This window comes from Muntiacus reevesi, chromosome 1 (genome assembly GCF_963930625.1).
Source record: "Muntiacus reevesi chromosome 1, mMunRee1.1, whole genome shotgun sequence".
In the NCBI taxonomy this organism is placed as follows: domain Eukaryota; kingdom Metazoa; phylum Chordata; class Mammalia; order Artiodactyla; family Cervidae; genus Muntiacus; species Muntiacus reevesi.
In genome coordinates, this window is record NC_089249.1 from 273,764,602 (window position 1) to 273,778,255 (window position 13,654).

At 40.5% G+C, this 13,654-nt stretch overlaps 1 pseudogene; it reads left to right on the top strand.

Moving 5' to 3' along the window:
• The first annotated feature begins 7,355 nt into the window (after positions 1-7,355).
• LOC136156559 (small nucleolar RNA U3) lies at positions 7,356-7,557 on the top strand (annotated as a pseudogene).
• Positions 7,558-13,654: the final 6,097 nt, after the last annotated feature.

The window sequence follows — 13,654 nt, forward strand, 5'->3', positions numbered from 1 at the left end:
GTAAAGAATCCAGCTGCAACACAGGAGACGACGGTTCCATCCTGGGTCCGGAAGATCCCCTGGAGAAGGGGATGGCGATGCACTCCAGTATTCTTGCCTAGAGAATTCTATGGACAGAGGAACCTGGTGGGCTATAGTCCATGGAGTTGCAAAGAGTCAGACACGCCTGAGTGACTAACACTGTCATTTATGAATAGTAAATACTACAAATGATTTGTCTTCCTGCAATGCAGGAGACCTGGGTTCGATCCCTGGGTCAGGAAGATCCCCTGGAGAAGGGGATGGCTACCTGCTCCGGTATTCTTGCCTGGAGAATTCCATGGACAGAGGAACCTAGTGGGCTACAGTCCAGGGGGTCGCAGAATCTGACACAACTGAACAACTAAATAACAAACTACTACAAATTACTATTTTAATTTGTTTGCTAATGATAAGGCACCTAAAATATTTGATAATATTGTCATAAGAAGGTAAATAGTACATCTATAATCTTATTTATCAAACATTTTACTTAATTATTACAAAAATGAAGTGTATCATCCTTATTTGAATCAGTGGGGTCAAAAATTAAAGAATGCTGTTTATGTGTAAATACCTGTTTTATGTGTAAATACCTATATAAACACATATGCATGTGTATAACATTGATAAAACCTTATATAAGTTTCAACATTACTAATCAACTGACGAAAAAGTGCCAAAACTTGTCATCTCATCAGAACCACATTCCTTGGCAGTCCTAGGATAGGATTATGAATTCAATTTATAAAATAACTCACTGTCATTGAAGAGGAATCTTAATGAGTAGGCAAATTGGACTGAATGCAGTATGAAAAGGGAGAGCTATTCATGTAACAAATGTATACTGAGTATCTACTAAATGCAAAATGCTGTTGAAGTATTAGGTTGGTGCAAAAATAATCGTGGTTTTGCATTGTTGAAATTTGCCGTTTGATGTTGGAATGCATTCTTAAAGAAATGTGAAAAAGAAAAAGAAATGTGGTTATTTTATACATCATTTTAATGTACACTTCTTGCTTTATGTTTTTTGCTAATGAATTATGACTTGCTATTATATTTTAAACTATAGAAATTATGTTAGACAAAAAGCAAATTCGAGTGATTTTTTTATTCGAGTTCAGAATGAGTTGTAAAGTTGCAGAGACAACTCGCAACATCATCCACACATCTGGCCCAGGAGCTGCTAGCAAATGTAATGTAGCAGTGATTGAAGAAGTGGGGATTCATGGTACTCTGCTACAATTCAAGAAGTTTTGTGAAAGAGACAAGAGCCCTGAAAATGAGGAGCATAACTGCCAGCCAGCAGAAGTTGACAACAACCAATTGAGAGCCATCACTGAAGCTGACCCTCTTAAAACTACATGAGAAAGTTGCCAAAGAATTCAATGTCATCCATTTTATGGTCATTCTGCATTTGAAGCAAATTGGAAAGGTGAAAAAAGCTCAGTTAGTGAGTACCTCATGAGCTGACCAAAAAAGAAAAAAATAACCAAAGTGGTCCTTTTGAAGTGTCTTCTCTTATTCTACTGCAACAAGGAACCATTTCTTGATTGGATTGTGATGTGCAACAAAAAGTGGATTTTATATGACAACCAGTGATGTCATCATATATGACATCAACTCAATGGTTGGGCCAAGAAGAAGCTCCAATGCACTTCCCAAAGCCAAACTTACACCAAAGAAAGGTCATTGTTACTGTTTGGTGGTCTGCTACCAGTCTGATCCACTACAGCTTTCTGAACCCCATTAAATCTGAGAAGCATGTTCAGCAAATCAGTGAGTAGCACTGAAGACTGCAATGCCTGCAGCTGGTACTGGTCAACAGAATGGGCCCGATTCTTCTCCATGGTGATGCATGACCACGCATCGCACAACCAATGCTTCAAAAGATGAAGAAATTGGGCTATGAAGTTTTACCTCAATTCAGTTCAGTTCAGTCACTCAGTCGTGTCCGACTCTTTGCGACCGCATAGACTGCAGCACGCCAGGCCTCCCTGTCCACCAATTCTCGGAGCTTGCTCAAACTCATGTCCATCAACTGACTCGGGGATGCCATCCAACCAGCTCATCCTCTGTCGTCCCCTTCTCCTCCCACCTTCAATCTTTCCCAGCATGAGCATCTTTTCAAATGAATCAGTTCTTTGCATCAGGTGGCCAATGTATTGGAGTTTCAGCTTCAACACCAGTCCTTCCAATGAACACCCAGGACTGATCTCCTTTAGGATGAACTGATTGGATCTCCTTGCAGTCCAAGGGACTCTCAAGAGTCTTCTCCAACACCACAGTTCAAAAGCATCATTCTTCGGTGCTCAGCTTTCTTTGTAGTCCTCATCCACCATATTTACCTGACCTCATGCCAACCTGGTACCACTTCTTCAAGCACCTTGAAAACTTTCTTCAGGGAAACACTTCCACACCAGCAGGAGGCAGAAAATGCTTTCTAAGAGTTCATCAAATCCTGAAGCACAGATTTTTATGCTTCAGGAATAAACAAACTTATTTCTCTTTGGCAAAAATGTGTTGATCGTAACGGTTGCTATTTTGATTAATAAAGATGTGTTTGAGCCTAGTTAAAATGATTTAAAATTCATGGTCCAAAATCACAATTACTTTTGTACCAACCTAATAGCTAGGCCATGGAAGCAACGCAGATGTCCATCAACAGATAAATGGATAAAGAAGTTGTGGCATATATGTATAATGGAATATTAGTCACCATAAAAAAGAACCAATCTGAGTCAGTTCCAGAGAGGTGGATGAACCCAGAGCCTGTTATACAGAGTGAAATTAAGTCCCACAGACAGGGAAGCCTGGCGTGCTGCAGGCCACGGAGTCACAAAGAGCTGGACACGACGGAGCCACTGAACTGAACTGAATAAAAAGAGAAAGAAATATCGTATAATAACATATATGTAGAATCTAGAGAAACGGTACTGATGAACCTATTTGCATGGCAGGAATAGAGACACAGGCATGAAGAACAGACTTCTGGACACAGAGGGGAGGGAGAGGGTGGGACGAGTTGAGAGAGTAGAACTGAAGCATATACACCACCACGTGTAAAGCAGACAGCTCCTGGGAAGGCGCCGTATACACGGGGAGCCCCGCCCGGTGCTCTGTGACAGCCTAGAGCCGCGGGACGGGGTCGGAAACGAGAGGGAGGCTCAAAGGAGGGGACATGCGTACACTTAGCTGATCCACGGTGTTGTTTGGCAGAAGCCAGCTCAGCAATTGTAAAGCAATTATCCTCCGATTAAAAAAAATTTTAAATACTGTTGAATGCTAGAGATTCAAGTCCAAATAGTCATATTTCTTTACCTAGAGGAACTTACAGTTTAGCAAAAAAGAATCTATGGTCAACCCTCAGTGCTGAACTGTTTTTTTTTTTTTTTGTATGATTCCATTTATATGAAATGCCTACTAGAGACAAATGTATCGAGACAGAAAGTAGGTTAATGGTAGCCCGCGGCTGGGGAAATAAAAGAATGGTGGGTCATGGCTAAAAAATATGGGCTTTCTTTTGGGAGTAGTGAAAATATTACAAAATCGATTGTGGTGATAGTTTCACACTGCTCTGAAAAGAATAAAAATGGTTGAACTGCACACTTTAAATGGGTGAGTTGTATTACATGTGAATAAGATTGTTAGCAGAAAACCTGCATAACCCAATGTTTATTTTCTCACATTTTCTGTGGACCAGGAATCTAGGCATGGCTTAATTGTGTCCTCTGCTTGAAAGTGAAAGTGAAGTGGCTCAGTCATTTCCAACCCTTTGACTCTTTGCAATCCCATGGACTGTAGCCCTGCCAGGCTCCTCTGTCCATGGGATTTCCCAGGCAAGAATAATGGAGTGGGTTGTCGTTTCCTTCTCCGGGGAAATCTGCCCAACCCGGGGATCACACCTGTGTCTCCTGCACGGCAGGCGGGTGTTTTTTGTTTTTTTTTTTTTACCAGTGAGCCATTAAGAAAGCGATGGTACTCTGCTACATTTAAAAAAAAAAACAAACTATCCTGAGAAAAAGTGCTCTTTGATAAGACAAATTAGGAAAAAGGATAAGAGGGCAGTGATCAAAAAACTCAGTTGGGCTGGACATCCAAGATGCCCTGCTCAACTGGCTGACAGTCAGCGGTGGGAGGTGGGAGGTGGGCTGGGCCAGGGACTAAAACACCTGCACGTGGCTTTGACTTGGGCTTTTCATGCACAGCCTGAGTGCTCATTGGAAGGACTGTTGCTGAAGCTGAAACTCCAATACTTTGGCCACCTGATGCGAAGAGCTGACTCACTCAAGAAGACCCTGATGCTGGGAAAGATTGAAGGAAGGAGGAGAAGGGGATGACAGAGGATGAGATGGCTGGATGGCATCACCCACGCAATGGACATGAAAGAGCTGACTCACTCAAGAAGACCCTGATGCTGGGAAAGATTGAAGGAAGGAGGAGAAGGGGATGACAGAGGATGAGATGGCTGGATGGCATCACCCACGCAATGGACATGAGTTTGAGTAAACTCTGGGAGTTGGTGATGGACAGGGAGGCCTGGCATGCTGCAGTCCATGAGATCACAAAGAGTTGGACGCAAATGAGCAACTGAACTGAGCTGAACTGAACTGATGGCGGCTCTAAGAGGGAACACAGAGAGCGGGAACATGATGCAAAAGCAGCTACGATAAATCAAGAACAACTAAGGGCTGCACCAGGAACTATGAGCACAGCGTTACTTCCACCGTATTTCATAAGTCAAAGCAGTCACAGGACCTACCCAGACTTAGGAACATAGAGAAATAAACTGTCTCTGGATGAGGGACATCACGACCACACTGCAGAAGATAACGTGGGATTAGAGTTATGGAAAGGATCATCTGCCACAGAGAGAAAAGTCATTGTTTTGAGCAATGTTTCGTTTCAAATTGCTGTAACCAAGCATTAAAACTTTCAAATGCAGTAAATCATCACATCTATCTGGCAAGCAAGGTCATTCCTGTCTGCGCTTTCCTAAGGGAAAGAAGGAAATGCCACATTTGGGGAAAGAACGTCGCTCTAGTACTGTACTAGTGTGGCTCTAACAGACTCGCCACACATCCCACACCCCCATGTAGCACAGAAACACGTGCTTAATATCCAGGGCAAGATAATAAATCCAGACACTCTTCAGTGATAATAGATCGAAATGCTTATCTATGAGTGTCATGTCCTTTCAGCTCTTCATCAATTCAAGCAGACGTTAATCTATTGAAATTATCTATATGAAACTGTTAAGTGTTATAGGCTGCGTAAAAGCTTATAATCCAGAAACCATGTCTTCCTGGAATTTACAACGTATGCCAAAGGGCAGGAAAATATTGTCTCTTCTTCATGATTAGTCTCAGCAGCGGTTGATGTGTCCTTTGTTATTGAATGTTTTTCTTTTTTGGCTCTTCCCCCACCCCCAAATGGCTACCAGAATAAATTGCACAAAATTCAGAATTCATTTTTCATAAGCTGCCTTTTAACCTACATTAATTTAGAAATGAGTTCAAGCATCTCTTATTTACCCATCAGTGGAGATTGTTGTAAAAGTCTCAGCATGATTCTGTAGCACTGCATGTAAAAGAAAAATATGAACAGTTTCCACCAAAAAACTAACATAAATTCATTTTTTAAACTGTCAGCAACTCTTCATGTTTGAATATGGTCATTAGATAGGCTTGGGAAACTCCAAAATATTCTCCCAATGCTTAAAAATGTCTGTGCTTCTGCACGTTTTAGGCTTCTTAAAAAGACAGTTTACCTAAGTAGGAGCTCAGCAAATCCCAGATGGTAAATACATAGGTTCTGGCATGCCAGGAAGAGCAACAAAGGTACTCAGTTCAGTTCAGTCACTCAGTCATGTGCGACTCTTCGTGAACCCATGGACCGCAGCACACCAGGCCTCCCTGTCCATCACCAACTCCCAGAACTTACTCAAACTCATGTCCATCAAGTCAGTGATACCATCCAACCATCTCATCCTCTGTTGTCCCCTTCTCCTCCTGCCCCCAATCCCTCCTAGCATCAGGGTCTTTTCCAATGAGTCAGTTCTTCGCATCAGGTGGCCAAAGTATTGGAGTTTCAGCTTCAACATCAGCCCTTCCAATGAACACCCAGGACTGATTTCCTTTAGGATGGACTGGTTGGATCTCTTTGCAGTCCAAGGGACTCTCAAGAGTCTTCTCCAACACCACAGTTCAAAAGCATCAATTTTTTGGCACTCAGCCTTCTTTATGGTCCAACTCTCACATCCATACATGACCACTGGAAAAACCATAGCCTTGACTAGACGGACCTTTTTTGGCAAAGTAATGTCTCTGCTTTTTAATATGCTGTCTAGGTTGGTCATAACTTTCCTTCCAAGGAGTAAGTGTCCTTTAATTTCCCAGCTGCAGTCACTGTCTGCAGGGACAAAGGTATTAGAAAGCTGCAGTTTTTCCTGACAGGAGCTTCCTCCTGACTCACTTTCCAGTTTGGTGGAGAGGTAGATTTCCTTCACATCACATTCTCCACGAGCAAAGATTCAGTCCTTTCCAGCTCCCGACCCCAGGGTGCGCCTTGCTGCCTCGCATCAGTAAGGACAGTCCCGATGATCCCCAGCTTCTCTGAATGATGAGGCTACAGAGCCACAGGAGGCTGCTTCAGTAGAGAGCACTTTGACTCGGTTTGTGATCTCGTGTTGTGAGGGTAGGTCCGTGAATTCTGGGAGTGGGCTCAGGTGGCTCTGTGAAGAAGGTTTCCTTCCCTGAGCTACCTTTGACCTCAGTTTAAGAAATGTATTTATAGTTGGAACCATGTCCTTTTAACCTGACCTTAAAGTGAATTGAACAAACCAACTGACAGTGCAGTGATCATCCACTATGAAGCCCCCCCCCCCCCTTTTTTTTTGTTACAGGAAAAATGATGCATTTAGATCTTTGGGAAGAACTGGATAGGGACCAAGGTGGTGGTGGACATGTGAGAAGAAATTTTCAGAATAAACAAAGATAAATGGTTCATGTTTTAGAGGAATAAGTAGGTCAATGTTCCAGGCACTCCATTCCATTAATCAGATTGGCAACAGTATCAACAAACTCAATTGCTAGCAAATGATTATCTGATTAAAATGGCATGAAGAATATGCCCAAATAGGTAAACTAAATTTTATAAGATTTAAAATACTCCTAATGCATTCTTTTCTGATGGTATCAGTAGTATGTTGGGTAACATTTTGCCAGAAAGAAAAAAATCTCAAGGATGTGCTTATTCTTTACAGATTATACACCCGCTTGTTGTCTTGTGAATTACACTGATCCACTAAAAAAAAAAAAAACAAAAAAAAAAAACCAAAAACTATACATTCATGGATCATTTCTATAGTTTGTTACTGAGGAAGTTTCTCTGTATGTGCAGAGCAGCAGAAACCACGAGGAGGACACGCAGCGTTCTCTGTCGAGCATGAAGCTGGCTTCTGCCGCTGCCGTTAGCCATTGATGATCATTCTTCTTTTCCTTCTGGAGAGTAACAGGGAAACAGTGTAGCCTGAGTGGTTTAAAAAAAAAAAAACTAAACAGACCTCAGATATCCTAAAAAATACACTAAAAATATACTTCCTAAGATTGTATGGTTTTTCCAGTAGTCATGTATGGATATGAGAGATGGACCATAAAGAAAGCTGAGTGCTGAAAAATGATGCTTTTGAACTGTGGTGTTGGAGAAGACTCCTGAGAGTCCCTTGGACTGCAAGGAGATCCAACCAGTCCATGCTAAGGAGATCAGCCCTGGGTGTTCATTGGAAGGACTGATGTTGAAGCTGAAACTCCAGTACTCTGGCCATCTGATGCGAAGAACTGACTCATTGGAAAAGACCCTGATGCTGGGAAAGATTGAAGGCAGGAGGAGAAGGAGACGACAGAGGATGAGATGGTTGGATGGCATCACTGACTTGATGGACATGAGTTTGAGCAAGTTCTGGGAGTTGGTGATGGACAGGGAAGCCTGGTGTGCTGCAGTCCATGGGGTCGCAAGGAGTTAGACACGACTGAACTGAAGATCGTATTGTGTTACATTATCCATGTATTTTGTTGTACCATTCCCAGATGTTTAGGGTAGATAATAAAATCACTAAATGAAAACTGGATGCAACTTGCTTAAATATCAGATAAGAAAGGAGTGTTCTTTTCACTCTACCCAGGGAGTATGAAAATGACCAAGAGATGCATTGACTAAGCCCCACCCTCTCGCTCCAGGGACAGGCACGTGAAGTTGCAGATGGACACAGATGAGTATCTGGGACATTCAAGCTCCAAGCCCTGGGCCTTCAATGCCTCTGTCTCCTGCACTTGAATGACTCACTGCTACAGTCTGGTTTTTCTGGTCCCCGTTCACCTGCAGCTCTTGCTTAACCAATCTATCATGTATCAGCAGATGGCTTTCCCAGCAACACTTCTGCAATCTCTTTCTCATGAATGTGTTTGCCAGTCAGCTCTCCCTTTGACACCTTAGTCAGCATAATACTGTTTCCTGTATAGATGAATGCTCCATTTGTCCCAAGAGCAGTTGTCTAGCAAACTCAACTATCCTGAACACAGGCCAGAGTAAATAGGAAGATAAAAAGACAATGAGCCACTAAGGGAAACTTACAGAATATGTGCACAAAATCTTGCTCATTTTGTTCAGAGAAGAATCTCTAACCATCAGTCAGGGCTTAGTTACTTCCGTTTTACATACAACTCAGACTTGCCATTCAACTAACTTCTTGTGTAGCATCACAAGAAAAGCGGCAAATATGCAGAGCGGAGAAAGATGGCTGGTGAAACAGGTACACTGGCAATAACCGGAAAAAATAAAACTGACAACTGCTTTGGATGCAAAAGTGAGAACTTCAAAATTGTACAACAGAATGAAGGAGCCATCACTGTGCATCAGAGTGTGAGAAACTCACAACATCCCCTGAGGCAGCACTGACGTGCTTCCCAGTGGAACGGAGTCATCCAGAAAAGGTTAAACTACTATTTTGAATTCCAGATAAGAAGGCAGAATGTGCATTGCCCATCGCATAGAGTTTTCCAATGAAAATGGCTGAAGTAAAGGATTTCATTCATTCCTTTATGAAATAGACATCGACTGCTTACCATGTGCCAAGGAGGCTTCATCCCCTGCCTTTTCTTTTTTTTTTAATTTAGATAACTGCAGCCTGGAAGATAAGCAATCTGCTCAATCCTAATGACCTTCTCAAAGTTGCTCCTAGACTAAGCCAGGCCACACAGATAGCGCGTCACCACCCCAGTGCACTTCCTTCTGCAGGTTTGCTGCAGCCCCAGATGGCTCTCAGGGGAGAGTGTGTGATGTGTCTGAAACCTGTGGCTTCATTAGCTGTGAGACACTTAGTGGGAACAACAGATGTTCAGACCTGGGACGCATTGTCTCTGTTCTTAATATAAAGAATAAGGCCATCTCTTGTTAAGTTCTGGGCTCTTGTGAGCCATAGAACTGACTGCCTTTGCCTTGGTACCAGAAGGCTCAAGCTGAGACTGTGATCCACTTCTCATCGGGGTGTTATTTTGCACGCTGTGTTCTGATTCCATACCTTTTGTTTTCCACTTGCCTCATCCATCTCACTAATTTTTAATATGTATCTTCTTGCTCTACAAGTGAAAGTGAAAGTGAAAGTCGCTCAGTCGTGTCCGACTCTTTGTGACCCCATAGACTATACAGTCCATGGAATTCTCCAGGCCAGGATACTGGAGTGGGTAGCCTTTCTCTTCTCCAGGGGATCTTCCCAATTCAGGGACTGAATCCAGGTCTCCCGCATTGCAGGTGGTTTCTTACTAGCTGAGCCTATAGTTTGTTTTATTTTATTATTTTTTAAACTTGTACAGAAGTCACTGTGTGCTGGATGCTATTCTAAGCCCTTTACAAATATTAACTCATTTCTTTCTCATAATTATGCATGCACTATCCATTTACAGATCATTAAAAGCTGGCACTGAGAGATTCCCTATCATATGTATCTCTTAATCTACAGAAAGTCTTTTTGGAAAATAAGAAAATACATTGCAATCCTTAAACAATTAGCTAGTAAAATTGACTGGAACATTTACTTAAATGCTCATCTTTATTTCCCAGCAGGGTCAGATATACCAGACATAGAAGTGTATATACTTATATTCAAGTGATTTGAAAGTGTTTCTAAGATTTTTGAGGTTCTTAAGACACATCATTATCTAACCGGGTCACTGGCAGCTAATAGATCATTAACAAAGAGCGATGAAAATGTAGTATGCACAATGCAACTAAGAATGAAAGTGGAAATACAGACAGCGAGCAGAACTCCAGGGTGAATATAGAATGTGAATCTGCATGGGTTAGAGGGAAATTAAACGTGTGATGATTTTGCACAAGCAGCCAATTAAGGAGCGTGTGATTAAGTACGATGAAGAATATAAGATAAATGAACTTTATTGGAAAATTGATCCACTGCCGCCAGTCCCAGTGCATTATCTGTTAAAACATTTGTCTATAGTGGCATATAACCCTAGAGGTTTTCTGGCACAATGACTGTCCTTATAAAATCAATCACAGTTTTACAGAGCTATGCCAAAGAATATTATTCATTACATAAACAGCTGAAATTTTTTTCCTAAGGGCAGATAAATGACCAATGTGACAGATTGATATTTGTTCATGTTTATATATCTCCTTCCCTTTATTGCTATGAAGACTTTAAAACCAAAAAAGGTCAATGTTGTGTGCTTTATTGGAGAGAAGGCGGAATAATTTTGAAGAAAAATGTGTTAAAACAGCCTGATCACTAGGTATCTATAACCAGTGGTCATGTATGGATGTGAGAGTTGGACTGTGAAGAAAGCTGAGTGCTGAAAAATTGATGCTTTTGAACTATGGTATTGGAGAAGATTCTTGAGAGTCCCTTGGACTGCAAGGATCCAACAAGTCCATCCTAGAGATCAGTCCTGGGTGTTCATTGGAAGGACTTATGCTAAAGTTGAAACTCCAGTACTTTGGCCACCTCATGCGAAGAGTTGATTCGTTGGAAAAGACCCTGATGCTGGGAGGGATTGGGGGCAGGAGGAGGAGGGGACGACAGAGGATGAGATGGCTGGATGGCATCACCCACGAGATGGACATGAGTTTGAGTAAACTCCAGGAGTTGGTGATGGACAGGGAGGCCCAGCGTGCTGCGGTTCATGGGGTCACAAAGAGTCAGACACGACTGAGCGACTGAACTGAACTGAACTGAACTGAACTGAAATGAAACAAAACAGTGTGAAACTGCCTCAGAATGGGAAAAATAAGTTAGGAAAACATAATAGAGGCCAGAAGTTGAACCAAGCATAAACAGGAAGTTGATATATAGTGGAATTTATCATTCAAATCAGTGGGAAAGGAATGAAATATTTAATAAAGTGTGTTTGAACTGCTGCTTATTCATATGTAAAAAAAAGACATTATAACCTTACCTAATTCTTTGTTGTTGTTTAGTGTTAAACCATGTCTGACTCTTTTGCAACTCCATGGACTATAGGCCACCAGGCTCCTCTGTCCTTGGAATTTCCCGGGCAAGAATACTGGAGTGGGTTGCCGGTTTCTTCTCTAGGAGGCAGAACCCACGTCTCCTGCATTGGCAGGCAGATTCTTTACCACTGCCACCAGAAAAGCCCTCATTCTGGAATTTATTTTCATCTACCTCACTCTAGATGAAAATAAATTCCAGATGATTTAAAGACATAAATGTCAAAAGAAAAAACTTTTTAAATTTGAGAAGAAAATATAGATAGATTGATTCATGACCTTAAATTAAGAATATCTTAAGCCATATACTAAAAGTACAAGAAGCAAACTACACACACAAAAAAGATTGATACATCTGAACTATTTAATTTTGATAGAAAATTTTAAAGCATATTTGTGTACAAAGATATTAAAAATGAATCATTATTAACTTGGGAGAGGCATGGAGGGAAAGATTCTGGGAAGGTATTCAGGAGATTTCAATTATAGCTATAATATTTTATCTTTCAATATATATAACTTAAGCATGTATGGCAAAATGCTGTGGTCTGACAAAATTGACTTACTGGTATGAGTTATATTGTTTTCTATAATTTTGTCTATTTTATGCTCAAAATAGTTTATAGTAAAAAATATATATATATATTAAAGAATGCTTAAGAGGCATGGCTGATAGACTGTGAGGTCCGTCATATGTAAAACCCAGTTCCAGAGGAAATGTTTGATACATTCAAAGAGATAAAGGCTGAAGATTTTCTAAAACTGACGAAAGAGGTGAATCAAGACTTAAATCAAGGCACACCGCTCATGAGTTCTCATGAATACACACTTTTCTTAAAGAGCAGTTACGTTTGAGCTGAGATATTTTTGGCTACAATTTACACCAAAAGAATAAAAGTGTGTGGCCTGAGATAGAACAAATGTATTATGAAACCTGAACGCCAACAATTGAATGTTTTTATGTGCCTGCCAGTGAACAAATGGCTACTGGTAAAATTCCTTATTCAGATGATGCTGTTAGATGTTATGTAATATAAATGGCACATAATGCGGGTGAGCAATCATTTTCTTCCGTGCGCTAGCTGATCATTTGCTTCATTGTTAATTGCCAGTGGTCAAAATATGGTTCAGATTTTGGCATCTATGCAGAACCTATAGGGTAGAAGTATTTGATGATTTACTGTTTATTTGCTTTTTACTGAAAACCCAGACTACCGAAGAACTGACTTTTTGTTAACTGGTTTCTCTTTGAGCTGTGATATGGACCAGGGGTTAGCATACTATCAGGTCAAGTCTGATTCATCTTCACCTGTTAGCCTCCAGCTAGCAGTACCTTTTATATTTTTAAATGGGAAAACAAAAACTTAAGAGTAAATTTCCTGATATGAAATTGTGTGAAATTAAAATTTCAGTGCTCATAAATAGAACTTTTTTTTTTTAACACAGGCACTTTCATCTTTATATTGTGAATGTTACTTTGATGCTACATTTAGACCTGCAAAACCTAAAATATTTTCTCTCTGGACATTTATAGAAACAGGTTGCCATACATTGACTATAAATGTATCTCAAAACACTCCAACTGATATGCAGGAGGGAAGACACATAAATCGCAAATAACTTATACATTAATGCCAATTTACACAATGCTTTATTTATAGATAGCAGTTATGTAGAAAATGTGACATGCAGTCATGATTCAGCACTAAATGAAGCTGTGAAAATTATTATTGTAATTAAATTGTGGTGATGACTATAACTGCTTTCCTCACGTTATGTGACAAAATAATAAGTAGATGACTCAGGTTTTACATATCACGGTAAACTAACTTTTATAGGAAAAGTTGCTCTCATGAGTTTTTTTAAAGAAGAGATGAAGTAAGACACTTCATCATGACAATGAAAATACCAGTAGCGGTAATATTTTTACTTTCATGTTGTATTATTACTCTATTGAATAGCCAGAATCTAATAAATCAGGACCAAAATTGCACAAGTTTTAAGGTTGAAATAAGCATTTGAATGAAAATAATGTTGAAGATAAATTTTCCTAAGACAAAATTTTTGTTCAAATCACTGCATTGCTGAGTTTGACTCTTTGTAAGCACTTGATTTT